The sequence below is a fragment of the Balearica regulorum genome, chromosome Z (genome assembly GCF_011004875.1).
Source record: "Balearica regulorum gibbericeps isolate bBalReg1 chromosome Z, bBalReg1.pri, whole genome shotgun sequence".
In the NCBI taxonomy this organism is placed as follows: Eukaryota; Metazoa; Chordata; class Aves; order Gruiformes; family Gruidae; genus Balearica; species Balearica regulorum.
In genome coordinates, this window is record NC_046220.1 from 38,020,024 (window position 1) to 38,045,721 (window position 25,698).

Here is a 25,698-nt window from a genome sequence, read left to right on the forward strand (position 1 = left end):
TGTCACTACATTCCCTGATAATACCTTTTCTAAGGTATTTCTGCAGAGAAGTAAATTAATCCCATTTTGTAAATGGAGTGTAGTTTTACTGGTGGTCTTCCTCTGCCAGGGCATGAGAACTTGCATAGCTACCACTGCTTATTACCATGTTCACGCTGTGCTAGAAATTTAAAGATAACACAATTGATTATTTCTTGCATATGTGTATCGAGGTATACCAAAAGTGCTGTGAGTTAATTTCTACTAATGGATTTTCCCTGAGGTTTGTATGGAGGCTGCACTAATTGATCCTTGGCAATAGGTGTTATTGATAAATGAAGTCCTAACAGGCAGCTGGTATAATGACGTGAAGTGGGTTTTTGGAGGGTGACCTTAGTGGAATATTGTTCTCATTAGGGGAGAGTACCAGATTTACAGTCATTTTAGTTCTTGATGTTGCAGTACTGCCTGTGGAGACAGTGCGATTACTCCAGGGAGAAGGTGGAAATGCCTTGCATCACTCAGCTGTCCTCCTGCTGATTAAGGAGCGACACTGTCCGAGACGCCTTTCGAAGGCAGGCAATTATTTTCAGCTGAAGAGATGTTAACCAAGAACTGAAGCCTGAGGGGACAAAAGGGTGAGCACGGCTGGAGAGGGAGGGGGGCACTCACAAAACATGTAGCATTTATTTTGCTGCTTCTAAGTTTCGGGGTCTCTTTAGAAAGCTTTCACCATTTGCATGGTGAGGCATTTCATGCTTGTGGCTGACTCTGTGCAGAGCCACAGAGCCAACAGTGTTCTCTGTTTCATATTCTTATTTTTTATACTTGCTTAAATATGAAACAGTTTAGTGCTGATTTGCATTCTGCTGTATAGTTAGACCAGTGCAGATACTTTTAATTTTTGCTACTCTTTTCAGATGGTACTGGGAGGTTGTTTTGTTTTTGTTTTAATATTGATCCAAAATCTGGTTCTAAGCAGCAAAGGGATTTATATCCAGCAGGCTGCTGCCATGTGGTCATTATTTTTGTGGCAGGCTCATTACTTGATGACAAAATTCAGGCCATTGCCTACTGCTTAAGGCAACCTTTTGCTACGGTCTTTGTAAGAGAGCTGTGAGAACAGCCATGCAGCTTGGGTTGCAGGTAAGAAATTAATTTTTTAGGTATTTTGTAAGGCAGTGTAAGTTAAAAGCTCATTTAAAGGTTCTTTATCAAGTAAATTAGTTGTCATAATAGGGAATAATTTAGTAGCAGCAGAAAATAATTGTCTTAGCTTGCAAAATGCTGTAATCTAGGCTCCAAATGAGAGAGGTTTATATAGTGGTGTCAGTGTTGACTGACTGATTTCATTACATCATAACTAACAGTGAAGCTGTTTGAATTACTCAGCAGACTGAGATTTCTTAAACTGACTGTGAGTCTCATTGCCTATGTGGAGATGAATTGTAAATGATCTTACGTTTGTATGTACATTGGAGAGGGAACTCTGACTACAGTCTTATTTCTGTAATAGCCTTGGTCCACTTTGAGAGTATTCAGACGCACACGCGTCGGGGTGCTCCCCACGAACAGCAATGCCTGAGCAAGCACCTCTGTGGCGTTGTGATACAAACTACTGGGAAGCTGTGTTTTTGTTCGTGCATTGTAGGTAGATACCGTGTGTTTTCTATTGCCATATGGCTGAAATAGGGAGATTTAATGAAAAAACCCTTTGGTAGGTGTATTGTGTAAATTGTAGCTGAACAGGCAGCAGCTTTGTTTACATTGTGAGTGTGCAAAACTGTAGTTTGAATCTTGAGATCTATTTTGAAGACATCAGACTTTGAAGTCATCTGTATTAGTGTATACAGACTAATCTGTGTTTACATAAGTAACTGGCAGTTGAATATCAATATTATTCTCCTAAAGAACAGCCATGCTGAAGTTAGAAGAACAAAGGAGGTGGAACGGGACAGGGACAGAACTCAGTTGTGCTTGTGCCCTGGAAGGTATTATTATGTTTTCTGGTTATTGCTTTTGATGATACTTTTGGTTTTTATTAAAACTTAGGCTATGTGTTGCATAACTAGTATATGTTTTTTCTGGTTTTGCTCTTTTTAAATTTAAGTGTACCTTGATTATCAGCATCACTGAAGCTCGCTTGAATAAATGAACAAAACTCCACACAAGTCAAAATCACTAGGGTGGTGTGTGCAAAACAAAAGGCAAACCGAAAATAAAATCTGCCTTTTATGAGACATCAGAATAATCTTTTATACTTCTGAGACTTCTGTTTTCCTTAATAATGAGAATCTATTAAATATTGAAAGGATGCCATTATGTTATAATGACATTGATGCTTTATCTAATAAGAAACAGAGAAAACAAAAGGGGATGGGAATTTGTGAGCATTTTGAGAAACTAAGACTTTAACTATAAACTTGCCTTATGCTCAGTTAACAGGGTTTGGGTTTTTTTTTTAATTTAAATCTGTTGGAATGTTTCATTACTTTGGTTGAGGTCTAAGGGTACCTATTAATTCTTAATCAGGTTTTTTGTTGAATTTGGTCAGAAAAGCAAAGTCAGAACTGTCACTCTAAGAAAAAGGAAGTGAATCAAGAGCAACAATCTTTTGTCACTTTGGATTGTTTTGTGGTGGCTAGGCATGTAATGATGTCTGAGGCTTGATGAGCTGAAATGACTTTCCCCTCCTACTATTGAAAAAAAAGGTGTATATATATCTATATCCAGGGAGATGAACAGATAACAGACAAAATAAGAACTGAGGATGTTCAGTGCAGAATGGAGAATGTTTTTACAGTAAGCGGGACCATGGCACAGACAAGGAATCAAGTACCTCTCGTGAGGATGTCTACTTTTGTTGAGAAGGGATTTTTTTCCTGAAAAATGTTGTGACTGAGGAAATGGTGCCGTGGGTCAGGGCACCGTGAGTGCAGGATGGGTGCTGGTAGGAGAGCAGCATTTGGCTTGGAGGTGGTAGGTCCTTCAGAGAGAGTTTGCTGCAGCAGGCTTTTCTGGGTTTTGGTTTGGCTTTCGGGGCTGCTGGGAGATAAGGTTTATTTTTGTGGGTGCAGGTGGCTTTTCTCTGTGCCCAGCTTGAGTGATTCGAGAGGGTGGTTCCATCTGTCAGTGGGAGATGTGTATGATACAGACCTGCTTTTCTCCTGAATGGCCAAAAACTGACACACGGTGTAATTTTGGGGAATGGTAAGCTGATACTTCTGATCCAGAGTAGCTGTCTTTGGTGTCTCACTCTGCGGTTGGTGCTGCTTTCGCCATCTTCTGTCTGGGTATGTAGCGCTGTGTGCTTTTTCTTTTTTTTATTTTTTTTAAGCTAATCAGATGCTGTGTGACTGATGTCTAGTATAACAGGGCCTGTTTTATTAATGCACTTCAGTACAGACTATTCTGCCTTTGCTTTTACCTGTCCCTTATGTAGTAATTAGTTTTTCCCTGAGCTTTGCAGGGGCTGGAAGCCAAGGGCAAAGGTGCCAGTGCTGCAGAGCGGCTCAGCAAGTCTTCTGCTGACCTGGTGGCAGCGGCTGCTGCTGTGGGAGCCTCGCTGGGGCTCCTGCCTGCCTGCAGCCTCTTCTCCCAGCCTGCCTACGGACTGCCCACCCAGTGAATACAAACACCCGAATGGGCTGTTACAGAGGCTTCCCAGTACCGGTGTAGCAAGGGGAAACGACAGCGTTCCTCACCTTACAATTGCGTCCCCTTCCACTGCTGCTGTCTTTTTACACAAACACATTTTGCTAGGGCTTTTTAAAATAAAAAAACCCACAAACCCTCGTATTTGCAAAGTATTTTTCTTATTTGTGTACTGAGAATTACTGCTTTTTAGTGGCAAAGTTGTGCTGAAGTGTAAGCTGTAGAAGTGTAGCTGCAGATTTGAGTGTACACTGTTCAGATTTCCTTTTTTGTTATTCTGTCAAGAGCGAAATGGTTAAAACAAGTAAGAAAGGTTTCCAGTTACCATATTTGTATCAGTTGACTGAGTGTTTTTCTTATTAATGAAATGTGGCTAACCAAGTAGTTGGCATCTGCTATGAGAGAGGCTGAATGGGAAAGGGAACTATCAAAGATTAGTTTTATGATGTTGCTTTGTAAACCAGCTATTTAACATAATGCAGTAAACCGTACCAATTTCAGAATGATCTTGGCAGTTTCACACGTTGTTTTATTATGTGAGCAAAGTGGTTATTATTCTTCTGGTCGTTGCTGTTTGCCTTAATCAGTGTAAAATAACGTTCAGAAGAACTGCTGTGAAACTAACAATCCCTTTTGAAAGAATCACAAACGTTTGGGATTAGCCCTGCATTGCTTCAGCAGGGTGAACAAGGACCAGATGGGGGGGTGTAGCACAGCGTGCCAGAGCAGGAGCCAGTGGCGCACACTGGCTTTCCCAGTTAAAATGCCTTGTAAAAATAATGCTGACAAAGTCGCCCCATTGCATTAGCTTACAGAGATGCAAACAATCAAGAGGCTTGGGGAGGGCTGCAGCAGCTGAAGTGCTGCATTCTGTTTGGCCTCTGGGAAAGCCACAACATAACCAAATACAAAATGAAGGAGTTTTGTTTTAAAAGTCTTATGGGACTTTGGGGAGATAGCCTCGTGATCGTGAAATTAAGTTCTGTGGACAACATAAATCTGCAGTTTGAATCTTGAAACTAGAAGGAAATTTTCAAAAAGCTCAGTAAAGTGCTTAGATTTGCCTGAAAGACCAAAGTAAAATGAGTGCATAAACTGACTTTCATGCCTGTTACGTTTTCTGCTCTTATATTAAATATTGCTTTCAACTTTAAAGTCATCAGTCAATTAAAAAAGACTATACCTTTCTAAAATGTTTTTAATAAATATAAGTCATTATATTACTTTATTAATATATATATTATAGTACCTAACGTAATACATACTAAACTGTATTATTATAAGTAATTATAGTAATTACATTATTAATCATGTAAATACAAATTTTCTTGTTTGGAAATCTAGTGGAGGACAGGATCCTGAAGGGCTGTATTTGCTTGAAGTTCAGATGTTATTCTGAGGATGCATGAAGAACTTAGAGAAGAAATTACAAGTTATACCTGTTTCTTTGATTTGAGAAGCTACTAGTTACAAGCTCAGGAGTCTTACAGCTCTTATTATAGGATCTGCCTTCTTGCTTTGGATTTGTGGGTGACAGAAGCAGATTTAAATATATAAGGAAGTAGTCAAGAATGGAGAAGGGAGGCTGCCTGAGCTCAGTGCCAACTGATCAGGTTTTGTCCATCTTTCTAGGTGATGGGGGGTTAATTATTTCCTGAAAGGACCACCCATGCCTTCAGAGGCTTGAGGCTTGCTGGGCTCCTGGGGAGCACATTTAACTGTACATTAAGAGTAGTGCTTCTACACCAGGCACTACATCAGCAGCCCTGCCTCTGCATGAGAATTTGCAATGCTGTGGAGGGAGAGACGGGCAGGGGAGGAAAGATCATTACGTTGTGCTGGCACATGCTGTTGGCTTCAGTCTGGCAGATGATTTCCCGAGCGATGGGTTCTGCTAGTGTATTTTCAGTAACCCTTCAGCCTTATCAGGGTAGTAACAGTGGGAGCACAAATGCTTTGGTTGAATTATAATTTGGGCAGAGATGTGTGGTACCAAGAGGGATGAGAGAGTTCCTCCAAACCACGTTGCTACCATAGGCAAAACAGCACTTACTGCTGCTCTGCTTTTGCTCCAGACCATCCCAGATGGCTTCAGATCCCGTGTCAAGTTTTAAGAGAAAGTTTTCTGAGGTCTGGCATGCATGCGGAACACACAGTGTCTTGAGGCTGAAATTTACCTTCCCATTAATTTGATTTTACAGTCTATCACTTTCCTGGCCTACAATGAGATTTTTCTCCACATGGGATTTCTCATGAAGGCTTTTAATTATCTCATGTGCAATTTGGGGAGTTCCCTTTGCATTACCTAGAGCTGATGTTCTGTCAGTGTACTTAGGTTGTAATTTGTATTGTGTTATAATTGTTGTTTATGAATTACACCTACACTATGCTAAAGGTTATCTAGAAATGGAGAAGTAAGTGGCATAGCACAATGTAAGCATAACATGTGAAATACGTGTGTACTGAGACATTTCCTTTGGATTAACATGAAATGTCTCAGTTAAATATGCAAAAATATGCAGAGAGAACATTTGTAATTATGCTATGCAAGGTTGAAGGAGTTAATATGGAAGACTTGTATTGAAATGATTAATGGCAAATAAGAGCAGACACAGAGGAGTGTGGTTTTGTGAAGGAGACTTTTTAAAATCTAGGTGGGATTTTTCAAAGCTGTGTATACAACCAAAGAGAAATTAAGACTTTTTTTTTCAAAATAATTTTCAGATAGGTGACTGAGTAGAGCTTTGCTCTGTGATGACTAGGTGTTATATTTGCAAAGCACGTATATATTGATGCTTGGGTTTAGCTTTCAACTTGGTAATGGGTTGGGCAGAGTCATAATGAGAAAAATCTGTGCTGTAATCATGATTTTTGGTTTTTTTTGTGGAAAAATAAATGTATTCAAAACAGCCAGAAGACTGATGGCTGCCTTGATCTTTGTTGTCTCTGTGAGGTATATGCATGAAGTCTTTCTGAGCTTTTCACATGGGATTGTGAGGTTGTATTTTTCTAAGGGAGTAGCACTTGGAGCAGCAGGCCATTGAGTGTGTTGCTGCCCTGAAATGGGGTTGCACTGTAGAGGCATGCGTGCTATGGCTGCAGCTGTGCTGCAGCTTTCGTCGTTTCTCAGTCTTGTAGCTGCAGTTGCATTGCATTCAGCAAAATGTACAAGTTAGGAACAATCTTGTTAAAACCAAGAAACTGTTGGGAAAACAGTTGTCTTGTATCATCCCAGAATTAGGGCAGCTGGTATCCTGCCTGCCCCGTCCGTGCCCCCTCTCTTGCCGGAGATGGAGGGTGGTGAGGCAGGGTGGTAAGCTTCAGCTTGCCTGAGGTGAAAAGATAACCAGATAAAAAAGTAACCCAGTACTTCCCTAAAGAAAAGCAAATTAAAGGTGTTACCTTAGCCCTTGAGTAACTGGACATCTGGAATGACTGGGTGAAATTCTACCGAGCCCTGGAGTTTGCCCACTACTCTCATTTTCCCCATCCAGAAAAAGGATCTCTCCTCATGTTGTTTCTAATGATTGCAAATCACCCATGTCATCTTATTTCCAATGGTTAATTACTCTCCGCCTTGAGAGTCTGCACATTTTATTGTTGGTCTTCAGTTTCTGGCTGCTGGATCTTTTCAGTACTTTATTAAATGAACGACCGTGCTATTCAGTATCACCTTCTCTGTAAACATAAGCTCTAAGTTGCTTGCATGTGACTTAGACTCTAATGAGGTTTTTTCTTAAGCAAATGGCTTACTATTAAAATTGTTGATCTCTCTTCAGAGAGGTGTATAAATGTCTGTCGTTTGTAGTGTTAAAATTCCAGAATATAGTGTTGCAAAGCTGGAAGTCTTCAAATATGGTAAAATGAGATTATGGAAAATGATGAGCAAAATCAGTAGTAAATATTATTGCGTTTTTTTCCCTGTTGGCTTATTAAATGTTTTAAATATAATGCTAAGTAACTCACCATCTAAAAGCACTGACCTAGAACAATCAACCTGATTATTTGATTTTAAGTAAATAATTAATTTTGCTGCTTTCACCTGTCTGTGAGAAGGCTGGAGGGAAGGATGGATGACCGTGTTATTGAGTGGACTAGTTAACTAACCTTGGCTTTTTACACTGTAACTAATATTAATGCCAAATAACCCTGGGAATGAATTTGTTTTTACTTAGTGTGTATAGAGAGCTATAGTAGTTGCATGCTATATTAAACATGAAAACAGTTTTTAAATACAGGTGGAGTAGGAATTTCTGAAACAGCAAGTGCAGCAAAATTTTAATTAAGCTTCTTGTTCAATTAATTGTATGTTGGTAAGTGTATACTAACCTGTGAGCTGGAGCTGTGTGGTCTGCTGCCTCTCCTCCTGGTAAAAATAAGAGCAAGGTGTACCTTCAGCTAACTCGGCCCATGTCTGGTTTAACTCCTACTTTTGCTAGCAACGGGGAGGGGAGTGTTTTAAGGAAAAAACAAGCCCCAAGGGGAACAGCAGTTGCTGTGTGATGGGCAGCAGGGGCTTGAGGCAGCAGTTGACAGCGTATGTGGTGGTTGAACTCAGGATTAGGTCCCCAAAGATGTGAGGCTGGGCAAAAGCTGCTTGGTCATTGCCTATAGGTATGCTTTGGCAGTGAAGTAGACCAAGTGTGTGAAGTCCTAATTCTGGGCAATAACCTTTTATTCATTTTTTCTACAATATTTATTTTACTATAAGGAATAGTCGCCCTGCTGCTGATTACTTTTTTTTTTTTTTAAATTGATCTTGAAATGTGATTCTGAACCTGGGACCAACCTTGGTTTGTTGTTGAAAAGCTTTGCGGGGAAATATGTATAAATCAATTTGGGAGGAGGAAACCATTGACACTGACTTGCAATGAAAATGTGCACTCCTGTATTTATACCCTTAACTTTATGATGCTGACATGCTTAAGTGGTGATTCTCATGAGATGTACATACGCAGTCTCAAGTGTCTTCCTTCACAGTAGCATTTTGTGACACACAGTCTGTTTTTCAGTGCAATTTACCTTGGCATTTACTTGAGTAGGGTTTTCTGTTGAAAAGGGTATTTTAGCTATTTTATTGTAAGGTTTACAAATTATTGTGTTTAATTGCTCACACTGAAGTGCTCACCCCTCCCCAGCTGCACACACTCTGCCCATGAAACGTGTTAATCCCCTCCTGCCCTCCCCCCATTGAAGAAGCCTGATACATTTCCTTTTGCATTAGTTAGGCCTTCTGGGAAATACATGCAGAAATAAAAGGCTTTTTCTATAGCCTTTTCTCCCTCAGGAATGCATAGAAACCAGTGCCTTGGATCTGGTCCACAAACTTGAAACTTGATTTTAGGGGCAGGGGGGAAATATCTATAATCTTGTCCATATGTTACTGAGAAAGTCGTAGTTACAAATTCAGGTAGAGGTGTAGGATCTCATAAGATCTTATGGTACTTTAGAGAAAACCAACCAAACAAACATGTTCCTTATTTGCAATCCATATGTTGTGCTGAGGTTTGTTTCCAAAGCAGGTATTTAAAGCTCTTTTAGCTTTGTGACATTTGTTTGTCCTTCATCTTTATTAGTAGTGTGTACCTAGACAGTCTGCTTAGAAGACACTTACTGTGTTTACAAAGATTACTCAAGTATGGTCATGGTTTCTCAACTACCAGTAGTATTCAGGCATTTTACCTTAACTATAGCAAGAAGTGTGTGTGCCCTTTGCCTTGGGACAACTATCCATGCATTGTAGTTACACATGTATGAAAACCCATGAGAAAAGGTACTGCAGGTTTTTAGTGATATACATATATTTATAACTGATATCAGTACCTGGTATGACAGGCAGAAAGGCCAGTCTGAGCCTCGTGTGGTTTCTACTCCTCTGTGCGTTGGGATGGATAGGAATGCCCACAGCTTGGGGTGGGCTGACCATCATGTAACGAAGGACCCTAAGTTTTGAGCTACCTACGCATCTCAGCGTCTCTTGGGGCACGTAGGTGCTGTGCCTTCCTGAGAAAGACCTTGTAAGGAGCTAACCTGGGGTTAGCCATGGTGGCACGATGGTGCTGCTAGGGTAGGGAGAACACACAGTGGTGTGATGACTTGGACGTGTGGCCTGTCCGTGTCATTGGGCATATGCTGGTGTCCATGCTCTCCTCCTGCCTAAAACAGATGTAAGCTTGGCTTGAGGCATGTGAAGCATGAATGCGAGCCTTTATTGGCAGGAAGGACAGTGTGGTGGTTCCCAACATATGCTCGCCTGTGGGTTCATCTTTACCATGGGCAAAAATAGAGTTGCCTTTTTCTCCACCATGATTATATGTATTGTTTGCATGTAACTTGAAAATTGCACCATAAAACTGTTTTATTGTGAATACATATGCAAATATCCAATGTTGCCGCTTGCTTGTTGGACTAACTCAAGAGCAGCAGTGATGGTGTTTTGCATGGTTCAGTTCATTGCATTCATGGAGGTTTGTGCTTCTCAATGTTGGTGCGTCGCTGCCGCTGTATATGCCAGAAAAGCCAGCCTAAACTTCTCTTGCCAATTCCCACTCCCTTTCCTTGTTCCCATGTAGCCTCTTCAGAAGTGGTGGTGCAGCTGCTTGGAGGCCTGACACTGTGCCACATCAGTGCTGCTCGCTGATGGTACAGCCCCACCAGCGACAAAGCAGTGCTGCTGCAGGGGCAGGAGCTGCTTCAGCTGGTTTTGCCAGCGAGGGGAGCGTCAGTGAAACCACGGTGTGATCCGTGCTGTGGTGAGCTGGAGAATGAAAATGGGCATCAACAAGTTAGGGGTGAATCTGACTTGACTGAAGTGACAGTTTCTTTCAGCTGATAAAAATATTTCATAAATACTAGCTTTCTTTCAGTTGTTATCTACCATGGAATTGTAGGTCATGTTCCTTGGCAGCCACCAAAGGAGAAAATTATTTTAATTCCACGCCTCTCCTTGAAGCGAGAGATTATGATCTCTGTGATGACAGGTTATCAGGTTATCTCTTTTTCTCCCCCCACCCCCCCCCCCCAAGTTTTAAGATGGAATTGCAGAGGACAAGGTGTAGGAGACCTGTTGCACAACGTCCTCCTCCTTCTGATGCCGACATCATCACATCACGTCTTAAGTGATCTTCTCTGCTTCTCTTACAGCTCGGTTTAATAACAGCATCTGGCACCCTAATGTCTCCTGCTGACATTTTCTTAGAGCGGGCTGCCTGTTTTGGTTTCTCTCTGATTTTAATTTCAGGTGAGCAATTGACCTTGTTTGTTCAGGCACAGATTTTCACCTTCTTGTTTGCTCTCAGTAGGTGGCATTTTGTTCTGCAGGCTGTCTTAGTTTAAAAATGGACCCTCATCGTAGAGAAGGGCTCTCCATAAGGTGAGCGAAGGTGGCGTAATCTGGTCTGTAGGCTTTTGGGTGGGCTTTTCAACACAGACCAGCTTGCTACCAATGAATTGGGGGGCATTTTCTGTGTTATTGTCAGTGGGTGGTGCTTTTTAACAGGTCATATTCTGCTGCTTAAGTAGTTTCCCCAAGATTTAATATGCTCATTTCAACCTGTATTTTTTAAGTATGTTGAGCAAGTTCCTGATTTTAATAGGGAATAGTCATTCAGTAGTAACTTTGCAGGCAGTAGGCGGTGGTTTGCTACAAAACTATCTTGATTTACCTCAACCTTGTGTGACAGTTCCCATGAAGTTTCTTGGTCCAGTTGACTTAATGCCGGACTACTTACTAGGTAAGAAGACTGAAAGCAGAATTTTTTGCTTATTTCGAAAATTCTTAACTTTTTGTGGATTGATGTAGTTTCCATAGAATCACATAAATATAGCATATGGATAGTCTTATTTTGCAGTATTGTTTCCTTTTGAATGGTAGAAAAATTCCAAGAAAAATATGTTAGAAACCACAGCTGTTTAATGATGGAGGTCTTAATTTACTCCTTGATTTGAGGTTTTTATTTTTAGGTGTAGAGACACCTTTCTGTATCAAAACTTGCATCATAGGGACAGAATGGTGTGCAGCTTCTTCTCTTTAGCGATCTTCCTGAAGGAGGGGATGTTATAGGCATGATGAGTCTTGAATCTATTTGTTGAAGAGTGCCTGGAGAATAAAATGTACTTAATTGAGCCAAGTATGTTTATCTAGCACTTTAAACTCCTAATTTGCTGCATTTGTATTCTTTATACTGGTTTTATTTCAAGTAATATGTTTCTCTGTGGAATAGGGTTTGGGAATGGGGAATGTACCTCCTCCTTTTACAAGCGGTATGGCATTGTTTTGTATTCATGGGTCAGAAGAGTGTGTAGATCAGCTGGGTTTCTTCAAAACTAGAACTGGATAACAGCTCGGGGTTTTTTAGGTTTTGGGTTTTTTTAAAAAATTCTAGCTAAAAGAAAAAGCAATTGTCATTCAGGTTCTAGGTGAAAAACTTAAGCAAGAGTTTGGAGGTATAAAATACGAACTGGTAAAAGCTACCTTTGTGTAACTTAGGAAAAGAGAGTTGACCCTTACGTGTAACAAACTGATCAGTTAATGCATTCAGCATGGATAACATGCCTTCTAAGGGTCCAATAAATCAGTTGCATGGTTTGAACAAAGCCGTTTTTTAAAAAAATAATAAAACTGTTTGATACTGTGCCTCAAATTATTAATGGTAGATGATAGCTGTAGACCTCCTTCTGCGAGGTATTTTAATGGCTGTTGCGCAGGGACCCTGGCTGTTGCAGTGGTGTTGGCCGGCAGCGGGTGGTTCGGTGTGCCAGAGCCCTCTGGGGCAGCCAGAGGCCGGTTGGGGATGTGAGATGTGGGGAGGATCTGGGAAGGCTTTAACCCAAACTCCTCACCGAACAGAAACACAGCAGGGCAGCCATTAGAAAGGGAGCAGTTACTGCTACACTGGCAGGCTCTTTAAGTTTGTATCATCTGAGGATATTTTTTTTTTTTTAACACCATGGATTTAATTTTCTTTCTAAATTAGGTGTGGAGTTATTTACCTTTCTTGTGTTTGACAGTGACTCCACTTTAATATCTTGATGGTAATTTTTTTTGTCCGCCCTTGTAAGTATGCAGAGCCTGAAGTAGCAATGTCAGCCTGGTGGCAGTAGGGCTGGCCTGCTGGCCTCTGTGGCCATAACGCCATTCTCCCAGGCATTGAGGGACAGGGAGGAACAGCCACCCGTCCTTCCCTGCTTGTGGGTGGTGTGACAGGAGAGCTGTGCCCCTCAGGTGCCATCTCCCTGAAATGCCGGCCTTTGTGAAGGGCAGCTGGAGCTGAACGTGGCTGGGATGAACGTGCTCTGACTGACGGGCGGCAAGCATGTTGTTTTTCTTCCCGTTTGGTTATTGATTGAGAGAGGTGCAATGCTGCTGCTCCTTTCAGCACCACTACAGAAATGGCCTCCATTTGTAGTAATTGATACCTCTTACCGAATTTTTACGTGACACAGTGTTTACTGTCACGAGCACTGGCTTGATGTGTTTCCTGCCCTGCCATGTGCCCGTGTGCCCGTCCGTTCCCTCCCAGGCTCCCACCGCCTGCCAGAGAGAGCAGGCTCTGAGCGTCTGGCAAGCGTGAACTCCATCTTTTGCCCTTCCTGTGGTTTTGCGGAGACTGGCGTTGCGTGTTGTGGTGTGGCTTGCATGGTGAACGGCTGAAATGACAGTTTGTGAGCATACAGGCCCAGGCTGGCCTTCAATCCAGCGCAGGGGAGGGAGAGCAAACCAAACTCTCTTGCTCCCGCTGGCCTGGGGCGGTGGAACTGTCTCCTTCACAACAGCTTCAGTGGCCTCTGTCCTTTTCTTGTGTCGGTGAAGAGCTGTGAATTGCCTCTTTGTGTCTGTAGAAATTGGATTCATCAAAAATGGCATCAAAAAGCAGGTTAACGAGAGAGATGCCCTCTTGGAGGAGTCATATTAGGTACCAAGTGGTGGCAGGGCCTGTTGTGAGAGTTAGGCTCTGTTACTTTTGGGTAACGGTGCTGTTAATAAGGTTTCCTTCCATGTAATCTGGGAGTATTCTTTGTCTAAACTGGCTTGTTTTTCTAAATGCTGACTCATGCCATCTGAGCCATCAGGTTTCTACGATTTGCTGGGCTCACATACAACACAGTATTGTATTGGACTTTATTTCTGTTTTTCCCATTTTGGTGTTGCTGAGCTCTTTCCTGAAATCCTTTGGGTTCTGTAGCCTGTTTTTTTTAAGTAGGTATTTTTACCTGTATTATTGAGGAGCTTTCTAGAGCACACATGGTATCCACTACCTTAAATCCCCGTGGCTGCTGCTTTCCTGATGCACTGGAGTACTGAGCTAAGATAACATCAGTTACTTCTCAAATAAGTCAAATTCTAAATGAAAATGGTCCCCCAAACCAGAAAGCTGGCTGGCGGAAAACACAATGCCCTTTCTCTTCCCTTGTTATCTCCACTCTATTTTCCTCCCCGTGGTGAACAGAGCGCTTGTGTCTGGGAGGACAGGAGCTGAACACAGCAGTGGCCATGCTGGCTCCGGGATCTGGTGGGGGGGTGAGGGGCAAGCCTGTGTCGGGGGGCACGTACAGCATTGGGCAGCATTGGCCTGGAAAGACTCCAGCCCTTGGGTAGCCCTCCCCTCGCCTTCACGTCTGTTTGTACTGAAATTTTAATTTACTCTTGGCCATGTAATGTTTTGAACCTCAGCTGAGGGGAGGGCATTGGGAGCCTCGCTGCCTGACGAAGGTAAGTGCAGATGGTAATTAATCTGAGTGATTTCTGCCGAGTGATGAAGGCGAGAGGTTTGCTGGCTTGTCATGAATGAAAGGGGAAGGATTTACTTTTGTTTTTTGTAATCCCATTTGCTTCCCTTCCTCTTGGAAACTTTCATGTATGGGAATAAGAGGATGAAAGGGTTTTTGTAAGAGTTTGACTCAGGTTGAAGAGAAGTATGTGTATTCATGGTATGGTCAAAGTTGTGTCATGAGAAAAATCTGTTGTAACTGTCTCAGTAGCTTATCCCATTTCCATACTTAGGTGGAAGAATTTCAACCTATTGACTCATCTTCTTTACCCATGTGAAGTGGTGTACCTAGAGTCAAAAAAAGGACGCAGAAGTGCTCTAGAGCTTACTATTTGCTTTCCCACCCTAGGAGTGCTCTTTTTGTGCTGATTTGGCTGAAGTTGCATCACTTAATGAAGGAACTCGGTGTACTGAACAAACAGCTGATTTAAAAAAAAAACACAACCAAAACCCAAAATCCCCAAACACAAAAAACCCCCACAACACAAAACAAAAAACCCAAAAGCCCTCAAGAGATGGCCTTACCTATGCCCCTTGTGTTGTAAAACGAGTGTATGTGTTTTACAGAGTCTGGGGAGTAAATGCTTGCTGGAGGCTTCTTCCTTTCAGTAATTCTAGAGCTACCTAAATTGACTTGACATCAGAGGAGCCTAGTGCCGACAGCCCCTGGAGGCTGCTGATCTGAGTCGTGACTTTTGGCTCTGAACCTGGTTCCTTTGGGAAGATGAGGTCTTGGACAGCCATTGTCTGAATGTCTCAAAAAAACCCCACCCCAGATTTAAAAGCCACTGCTAAGGATGCATTTGAAAATTTGGGGCTTTTTTGGTAGTCTTAGCCATTATAAACTGGTGCTATGTGTCTTTTTAATCTGTGGTGCTTGTATTGCTGTCAGTTTAGTTGAGGTAAAAAATTGAATTAGTGTCATTTCATTGTCTTGTTTGCCTGTGGACAGGTACAGGATGTTACCCGAGTCCTGGAGGGTTGATAAGTGCTAGAAAATATGTTTATAGTAGGACAAATTCAAGAAGCACTACCTGTATAACTTACCAAAGAAAAGGTAATTGGCATAAGTTGATAAATACAAATGACGGGGAGCAAAAATTTAGTTGACTTCTCAGGGTGAGGTGCGTAGGACCTAGTGTTTGAAAGCTGAAGGCAGGCTTTTTTGACCAGTTATAAAGCACACTTACACAACAGAAAATTGGTATCTGTATTTTCCCTCCTGTAAATGCTTAACATGTATTAATTGTTCCTTGTGGTTTTGTTTCGTTGCTTACAAGTTTCTGTCCCTTTAATTCATAGCTGTTGCATTACCTGCCTTGTGTTTCAGCTTCATACATCATTTCATCTGTACACTAATGTAGAAGCAGAGATGTTTGAAAGTAATGCTGGTACTTGGGGAGAATTACAGTTTACATCTGCTTTTCTAATTTCTTTTGGTTTATTTTGAAGATAGCGTTGAGGCATGCCTTCATAAACTTAGGGTCATAAAAAGTAATGAATTTTAAGCCATTGTTTAAAGTCCTCATCTGTCATTTTTGTCACTTACAGACACTTGACATCAGCCAACCCAGATCCATATTGCTAATTGAAAAACATTTTCTCCCCAAGTGAATACCTAAATCATGTGGGCTTATTACATAACCTGACACTAACAGGCTGTGATAGAATAAATCACTACCATTAGAAGCCCTTTACTTGTCTTACCCTGTTATTTCTTTTTGTTCAGGGATTTCTTTGCTCGTTTCTGAAGCTTTAGACATTCTCTCATGTGTTTTATTCTTCTCAGGAAAATTGGGATGAAAGTATTAATTTTGCTTTTTTGACTTGGTCCTCACATTATGGCACCTGTGATTGCTGTTTGTAGTTAGTGCAGTTGGTAAACCATCACAGTTTAGAAACATTGCTGATAGGAATATTGTCCTGGTTTAACGGCAGCTGGCCACTAAGCACCACACGGCCACTCACAGTTTAGTAATTGAAATGAAATAATAATAGAAAATGTTTAAAAAATTGTAATGAAAAGCAGAATAACAAAAAGAGAAATAAAACCCGAGAAAAATAAGTATTCAAATGAAAAACAATTGCTTACAACCAACTGATGCCCAGCCTGTCCCTGAGCAGTGGTGGCCTCCCCGGCCAGCTTCCCCCAAGTTTATATGCTAAGCATGACATCGTATGATATGGAATATCCCTTTGGTTAGTTGGGGTCTGCTGTCCTGGCTGTGTCCCCTCCCAGCTTCTTGTGCACCCCCAGCCTGCTTGCTGGTATGAGAAGCTGAAAAGTCTTTGACTGCTTGGCAACAACTAAAAACATCAGTGTGCTATCAACATTATTCTCATCCTAAATCCAAAACACAGCACTATACCAGCTATTAGGAAGAAAATTAACTGTATCCCGGCCAAAACCAGGACAATTATGAATTGGTTTTTGTTTTTAAATATGTTGCACAAATTTGTGGAACAGTACCACAAGTTCAAAATCCCCCGTATGTTCCTTTATGCAGGGAGCCTCCTCCTTACCTTCTCCTGGTAAGCGTTTTGCAACTTCTTGTTATGCCTGTCTTTTTATTTTTTTACATTAAAGAATAACTTTGTCATATCACATGTTTTGAAGGAAGGGGATATCTTATTTTTTGAGACATTTGTCTCGTATTCAAATGTCAAAATGTTGTATTTAATTCATATGTTTGAAAACTTGCAAAAGAGCACTAAATGTGACAACTTGGGAGGAGGGAAGGAGAGTAAACTGTCCTTAGGTGGCATTTTGTGCTATCTTTTCTAGGTAATAATGATGGATAAGTGGTATGATACTGAACTTAAAAACTGATGGTGCTTTTGAAAGGGTGCTGTTCAGTGAAAAATTGTAATAGAAAGCTTTTAGGTTTGGGTTTTTTAACTCAGGTTTTCACCTCTTTCAGTGCAAGGTCTTTTTTTGCTGTTGAGTTTGTCATTGAGAAGCAATGCTACCTGCAGAAGTTCAAGTCCATGTTGAATGTACAACCATCACCTTTTGTTCTGCAGTTGAATATGCAAAGGAAGGACTAACAATGGTTTCATTATGTGATGGCTCCTCAATGTGCTGTTGCCTGATGGGCAGAGGTGTCAACTTTAATTAATAGACAGTCTGTTAGTACAGTTTGTTCATTTGAACTGTGCTAGCAGGCTTATTGCTCAGTGATACACTAACCTACAGGAATATTTAGTCCTGTGCCTTGGAAACCTTTCAGACTGGGATATCAATTGCAACATCAGAAATCCACTGATAGGCAGAAAAGTTAGGCTCATGCCAGGAGCTGTGAATTATGATTTATTACCATTTCTGAGTGACAGCCTTAGCATCCAGTTCTGACAGGGAAGTGAATGGGTACCATCCACCCTTAGACATGGTTTTAATCACAGAGCTCCTGGTTCTACTTCTCAAAATGGCAGAACCCACCTAAATCCATTTTGTGACTGTAATGCTTTCTCTTTGGGAACACCTGATGGTGTACATTTCAAAAGGTATGTCTACCTCACTATAAACAAAGTATCACATACCCATTACTTAGGGGTGCAGAGCATGAAAAGCAAAGGTTGATGAAATGCTCATGTGTGAAGGTCTTAGTTGTATGTTAACTTTTTTTTTGGCAGCTCTAAGCTTTCCTGACTTTGGTAGCTTTGGTAGAAAGCAGTGCTTTGTCTGCTGCAGACATCGTGGCTATACCATGTGTCTTGGTCAGTCTGTCACTGTTCATTGATCTGGAGAGGGCAGCCATTAATTACTCATTTCACTACCTGTTTCTCTAGCAGTTTTGTGTTTAGGAGCTCCTGATGAGCATACCGTCTAACTTTGATAGAGTGAGATGGAAGTATTTGAGTAAACATTAGTTTAAATTGTTTCTTCAAAGAACTGTGTCTTCGGATTGATTTTGTTGTTGTTTGTTTTGTTCTTGCACTCTTCACTTGCTCCCTCAAGTTGCATCAAGGTGAGGGCTGTGAGAATGTGTGTAACTGTAATGCAGATAGTTTGCATGTTTGCCATACCAGTTGCCTTCATTTTATAAACGATCCGTTATGGTAAATTCTCAGTCTATACCATGTGGCAAGTAAAGTTTAAACCTGGAAACAGTGCTTGTTCATGCTTTTTGGTGATACCCAAGTAGTGAAACCAACTTGTGGTAGAAATTGTACTTGCTGAGCTCGAGATTCGGGGGTTTGTCTGCTCTGTCTCACAGCACTCAAATGGCTTTCGGCGTTCTGAAGTCAGTGAAGTTGGAAGACAAATAAAACTAAGTAAACAGGTTTCAGCACAAGTGGCTTGTCCCTCTCTCTTCCTCCTCAGTGGTCCTTTTTGGGTCCTGCGGCTGTCCATTTTGAAGCATTATGTCCCTGCCACAGGCTGCTAGCTTTCAACAGCACAGGAACTGAAGAGGGCTGTGGGAGAGCTGCCGTTGTGTGGTTTTGTAATCCTCTGCGAGCAGCTCACGTTGAGGCTGGGGGTGGGAACGGAGTAACAGAGGCTGGGCGTCCCCGGCGCGCTGCCGCAGAGAGGCTTTGGAGGCAGCTGGAGCCCATGCTGTATGTCCACTTAAGGGGCTGAAACAAGGTCTGGGGTGGGAAGAGAGCAAAGGCGGTGTGATCTGTGTTAAGTCCTGCTGTTCTGGGCTCCAGATCTGCTTTCTAGTACATCTGTTGTTACAGGCTTTGATGTGTAGTCAGTATTGTTGTTGATCAGAAGCCTTTGGCTGTGGGTGGCGAGTTTCAGTGATGCTCAGGTTGGTGTTCTTGAAGTGCACTGCTACCCTTGTGTCACAGAAGCACAGCTTGTGCATTTGCACTTGCGTTTATTCAGTCCTCTGGCATCAACACGGGGCTTTCAGAGCCTGCGTAGTCCAGCCTTTCTGTATGCTTCTCACCTTCACTGGAGCTCAAACACAAGTTTACACAAAGTTCAAATGAAATGGATTGGTGTTTGGCAGCGCTTTCTCACTTGGTTAGCAAGTGCCCTAGGAGCTGATTAACTCTGTGTGTGCTGTGAGCCGAAGAGGCATGCTTCAGAATTCACATCAAGTCTCTGGTGCAAGTGCCACAAGGAAAGTTATATTCAAGAGACTCAAAAGATATCCTCATGCAAATACAAGTTAAGGAGACAGGTGGGTCAGTGGAAACTCCAACTTGTGAGGAACGTATTAAAGATGCTTTGTTCCATGGCAGCACCCGGTCTGGTAGCTTCCAATCTATTTTCTCTGGTTGGCAGAATTTCAGTCAAAACCTTAATGCTTTCCAAGACTGCAGTTCTTCACAGTGAACGAGACTGAGCATATTTTTCTCAAAAACCTGCAGTTAAATGAGCTCTTACTTGTTTCCCTGCACTAGTATCAAAACTTGTCTGGCTGTACAGTGAGCTGCATTCAGAAACTGATCTGACTGGAAAGTGGCATGTCAAAACCTCCATTTCTCCCCATAAAAGCAAATGGCTTATTTCTTCAGTTGGATAAGTTTCTTGAACCAACATAAACTTTAAATGTAGTGTTTTCGTTTGTCTCTGAGAACAAGGGAAAAAACCCACATGTGCACATGTAGCTTTCTGCATGTCTCGTACTATCATATAAACATATTTTCTGCTGTTGAAGTGTCATTCCAGGCGCTCTCAGCATGGTGGTTGTATGAAGTCTCCTGTGAATTTTGCTGCTTGTGTGCCTGGTCCTGTTCTTCTGGTCCCTTGGGTGACGACATTCTGTCCGTGGTTGTGGAGGTGGAGAGGAAATAGTGTCTGCTGCCGGCAAGTCTCTGCATCTACATTAATGCTCTGCTAATATTTGTTCAAATTCTCTTCCCTCTCCTGCTTGACACACTTCAAACAAGTGAGCTTTGGGGCTTTTCCAGCTGAGCAAACTTCAGGCAGTTGGTAGTTTACCACCTCTTTAATCCTTGATAAATAACACTGATCAGACGCCAGACAACAAGAGGGAGGAAAAATCTGCATATGCAGATGTCATTCTACCACTAGCCTGGAAAATATGTTTTTGCTTAACTTGTTTTAATATATCCTGGAAGGATATTTTCCAGGACATGTCAGGTCTGAGAAGTGCTAGAACAAGTAACAGTATGGGTTCCTGCCTTAATCCTTTTAGCCAGGATCACTGGTTAAAAAGGAGGTATGTTTGGGGGAGCACTGTTTCTCTTTTTGCTGTGCTGGTAGAGAAAGCTAGCTTTCTCCCCCATGTAGCCAGCCTGTTCAGCAGGGGACAATGCTGGAAATTTCTCTTGCATGCAAGAAAAGGAAGAAGAGTTGGATGAAGGTACTGTTTGAGCAGTAATTTGCTAAGTAGCCACTGACTACCAAGCACAGACTCCTGTTCCACCTTCAATGGGAAGATCTTTTGATTCTCTTTTGCATAGTGATGACATACGTGTTTTTGCCTGTTTTCTGGCCTGAAACCAGGAGTGTTTAGGGACTGTTTCATGGAAATGGAGGGCACAGCATGCTGAACGCATTCACAGTGCTGGTGTCCAGGTGATTTGCAGCAAGGCCCATCCTGCCATCAATCTGCCAGATATGCCTTACTCCACAGGGGCTGAAGTGTGTCAGTTAGTAAAGCTTTTGCCATCAGGCCACTGCAGAGGAGGAGGGGTATGGGTTTGTGTGTTTTAAATCAATGAGTGTAGCAAGCACCCCACTTAGACCATTTCCCTCTGAATTACGAGGTGGTTTTGCTTCTTAGAACAGGAGATGCTGTGTCTTCAACACCAGTGGCACCCTGTCGGTGCTTTCTGTTTTGGTTTTCATGAACCTCATGTTTCAATCACTTAACACGTGCAGAATGAGGAAATGGTACCATTTGCAATGGGACAGCTGGCTTCTCGTTGCAGTTGAGTTTTGGGCTTATAAAGTCCTTTTAGTAGCTCTGGCCTAGTTTGGGAGCTGTCTCTGTCAGCCACATATTATTTCAGATGGGTTAGCTATGCCTGTAACAGTAGCAGCATGCTTACTTTTGAAGAATCCCAGCACTGGAAAAAAAATGATGTCCTAGTCACTGGTAGTACCATTTCCACTTCTGCTTCTCCCTGCTATGAAATCCAAAAATGACAGCCTTGCTTTTGTTGCTCTATGAATGTGAAAAGGCTAAATTTGGGAGGCACACTTTTTAAATGAATATAAGTCAAGAACTGGTTTTTATTACAGAGAAATCTGGGAGAAAAAATGTAAATAGACATCATTTTTTGGTTTTCTTCATGCTATGAGAAGCTTGGCTCTGAGAAGAAGCAGCTATTTGACAAAATGTTCTGAAGTGTGAGCGCAGAACTGGGATTTTGTCACTTAGTGCTGCAAGAGCAGAGGAACTGCTCACACTCACATTTTGGTATTGAATTTTGCTGAATTTTTTATAGCAGCTTTACTCTGATTTTTGCCTGTCCTGTGCTGCTGTCGTAACTCTTCCGGGCACCAGATGACTACTGAAATTTTGAATATGCAGTTGTAGTATGCTAGATGTGACTCCCACTGAAAAACTATGCCTTTTGAAAACTGCCATAAAAAAACTTTTAGAAGAGGGATTCTTCTCCCTTTCTTGTCCCTTGCCTCCCAGAAGGTCTTGCCATGGAAACAATGAAATCCAAAGCATGCAAGTTGTACATTCAGGCTCTTGGTGTCAGTAGGCTGTGCTCCCCTATAAATAAAGTTCCGTGGTTTTTATTATGCCACTCATAGTTTTTTTGGTGGTTTTTTTGGTGATGTTTTGTTTGTAACTGAACACAACAATTAATTGTGTTGGAAAGTGATCTAGAAGCACCAGGGAAATTTGAAAGCTCCATTGTGCTCACTGCTGTGATGAATGTATTTTCTGTTCCTAGATGACTTGCAGCAGTGTCAATTTCAGAGTTGTCTTGGAAACAATAAAACAAGCTTTTACCTTTTGGAACTTGCATTGTGAGTAAAGGGTGTATTTTTCAGTTGGAAAAGCGCACGTATGCTTATTTATACTGCCAGGTGCAGCAGAAGTTAATCCTGTGCTGCAGTATATCTCCTTGAAAAATCATGTTTTAAGTCTGCTGGCAGATGGGTGCTAACAGATGGGAAATTGGAGAAATGTACTTCTAAGTATGAAAGTGTTAAAAGTCAATGTATGTTATGCATCTCTACTCTCTAAAAGCAGTAACTTCACATAGGAAACCTACCTGTGCTCTGTGTTCGTTCTTGCCTCAGTGTGCCTCTTCCAGTACTCTTCTCCTGTACATCCCTGAAGGATAGGCAGTATCCTGACAGCTGAAACTGGCCGCTGCAGATGTGTGGAAGTTATGTCATATGAGAGCTCTGTTCTATAGTCTGTACAGCAATTGTTTTAAATAATTTCTCCTGGTTGGTATTTTACAGATGGGTTGGATAGAATTTTTGGAAACTAAATGAACACGAGTTCTTAATTTCTTGGTTATGCTTATATGAGGCTGTAGCACTGAGGTGTTTTTTAAAATTGTGGATCACTCCAATAGCTTCCTTGATTTGACATTTGTTTACTTTACCAAACAACATACTCAAATATTTAAAAACAAGTGTTGCAAGATTCAATTGTATGTGCGCATTGCAATTCACTATTCTATCACCTTTCTTTAAAATACAAATATTGCCAAAAATGTTGTCAATAACATGATATCTGTATATGATATATGCAGATAGTGAAGTATTTTAATGCACATATGAGCAAAATCTTTTCAGTAATCTTTTTTTCTGCTTCTTGCTTTGCTTTTTGCAAAGGTTATAGCCTTGGGATGCTAGCCAGTCTTTGAACTGTAAAAGGGAGCATTAAGAATGCAGGATGTCTTTAGAATAGTCTCAACTGAGCAGATGGCTTCATTAAATTCTCTTTAGGAGCAAGGAGAGCAATTGCTGGTTTTGGAAGAAAATTGGCTAGAGCAACTGCTTTTACATTGCCATCCCAAGTGTGTGGCAGGTAGCAAGAATATTTGTACAACAATTTTATCTAAAGCAATTGGTCCATGTATCTTCAAAAAATAGGTGCGGGAGAGTGGTGCCTCTGTTTTGTAAACTGATAGGCACAAATTAGAATAAAAGACTGAATATTTCATTATTAAACTTCCTGCACGTTTAAAATCTTGGGCAGGGGAAGCTCTGCTAGTTGCTTTGCTTTGTGCTTCTCAGCCCCAAGCATTTCATATAGTTGTGTTCTTTGCCACAAAATCTTCTGGTTTGTTTTGCTTTTTTGCCCTCATCTCTGGAGAACACTGAGGAAAACTACATTTATAACTACATTTAGTTATAAATGACTTGTGAAGGAGAGTGGTATACAAAAGGTAGTTTTCCTCCTGTAGGATACAAAGACTTCTGGCAGAAGTGTATCAAGAGTCTGGTTGCTCAGGGTTTCAGTGTTCTTGTGTGGATCAAAGTTAAACATGGGCAGTGTGAGCACATTTTTGCTTTGCTTGGACCTAAGCTGTAATTAGGAACTTCATGCTCAATTTCTTCCCTGCCCTTCCACCCCTGAAGTTAAAAACCAAATTTCTGAGGTTTGGGTCAAGGCAAATACTCTCAAGTTATGATATTTTTGAGGCTGAATAGCCTGCTAAAAGCAGAAAAATGTCTGTTGGGCTTTAAAGATGGGGATGGATTTGAGGAGCAGAGTTTGAAGCTGGCTTTTGTTCTTTTTAGATGAAAAGTCAGAGATGTGGAAAAATGTTGTACTCGTTAAGCCCTTTCAGAGTTGTATGTTTTCTTTAACTTGTTTTAAAATTAAATTTGGAGGCAATAGACTGAGTAGCAGGGAAGACAGTGCCCTGCTGTAATGGTAGATTTGATTGGTATTGATTATTGCATATTCATTCTTTGCCCTGTGAAATGCCTCTTTTTTACAAATTACATATTAGCCTGTGTTAGTAGCAGAGGATGACTAGTGCGTCTGCTGCTGGTAGGTCTGAACTCCTGTGTTGAGGTTTGTCTGTTGGTATATGATACATCCTGGGGAAGACTTGGGCTCTAACCAACCTGCTTGGCTGATTTCAGCTCTATAGTCTGTTACGATGCCTCCAGCAAGTAATCTGGGACAGTGACATTGAGATGTATTTGTTGTTTGAGATCATCAAGTGAGGAGAATGACTTTATGAAAGTGGCTGTAGATCAGTTTGCACTATGTTGAACCAAATACTTCTGTGTAATACTTGTGCAGAAATTTGTACATGCATGTTTACATGTTTGCATAATAGAACGAGTCCATGTTTCTTCCTCAAGTTGCGCTTTAAGGGTAAATTTGAGTGTGCACATGTATTGGCAGATACTCTCTGAACGAGACATCGTATTAACCACTATTGCTGCAGGAAAATTTGTGCTTAATTAAAATCAATACATACCATAATGAGAAGAAAATGACCTTTTATTTGGAAGGATGAATTACTGGCATATTATTGGCCTTGTTCCAAGGTTTTTGCTGCATTATTCACACTCTGACTTCTGTTTTTTGTCTATAATACCTAGTTCTAAAACACTGTCTTTTGTGTGTGTTCTCCAGAACAATACGGTACTAAAAGGAGCCGGACAGTACCATTGTTTTGATAGAATTATGTGACCAGACCCACTGTAAATACAATTCTGGCCTTAGTTATCTCATACTGTCACAATCTGTAAGACAAACTTTTTGAAGTTATGCTGATACATCTTCATCAAACCTGAGGGTCCATATCAAGACTGTAAGTGGAACACTTCCCCCCAACCTGTGGTGTCTCAGGTATTTTCCAAGCAGCATTTTTCATATCTCATTTCTCTGCTCCATCTCCTTGTTGCTGACAGGTGTGGCAGTGCTGCATAGGGACGAAGGGACTCTAATGGGCAGGTCTTTTACAGCCCAGATTGTATCCCATTTTGACCTTTCCTTTGAACAAGAACTGAATGTTGTAAAACTACAGTTGTGGTACATCAGTGACTTTTAGCAGTATGTGCTACCAAAAATAGTCTTGTTAAACTCCTGGCCTTGCACGTCCGCTGGACAGGAACTCAGTCATGTATTTGTGTCTGTCATTCTTTTTTGATGTTTTGCAAACATCTCACAACAAAGACTGCTAAACCATTTGGACATCTGGGCTGAATCACATTTAACCAGCTTATGTGAGCAAATGTTTCTACCCATTCACACAGTGAAATGTTAGCAGAAAAGCCTGGGACATTCTGCCACGGCGATGAACAGCTTAATGTGGTTATGATTAACTAAATTCACTGAGCTTATTCTGACTCTGGCTTTTTCCCACGAAGGTGGAAATGATTGCCACTTGCAATCATTGCCCTAGATTGTAGTCTAGGGCTTTTTTTTGG

At 41.4% G+C, this 25,698-nt stretch overlaps 1 protein-coding gene across 9 annotated transcripts in view; it reads left to right on the forward strand.

The window, feature by feature from the left end:
- Window positions 1-25,698, forward strand: part of SEMA4D (semaphorin 4D) — a 99,927-nt gene that overhangs the window by 16,316 nt on the left and 57,913 nt on the right. For 3 of the 9 annotated variants that reach the window (XM_075740535.1, XM_075740528.1, XM_075740532.1), the window contains exon 1: window positions 455-617. The exons of the other annotated variants lie outside the window; for them this stretch is intronic. The gene's annotated coding sequence lies outside the window, so the exon portion shown is untranslated. Of the gene's footprint in view, window positions 1-454; window positions 618-25,698 lie in introns of those variants that run through there. 9 annotated transcript variants of the gene reach the window in all.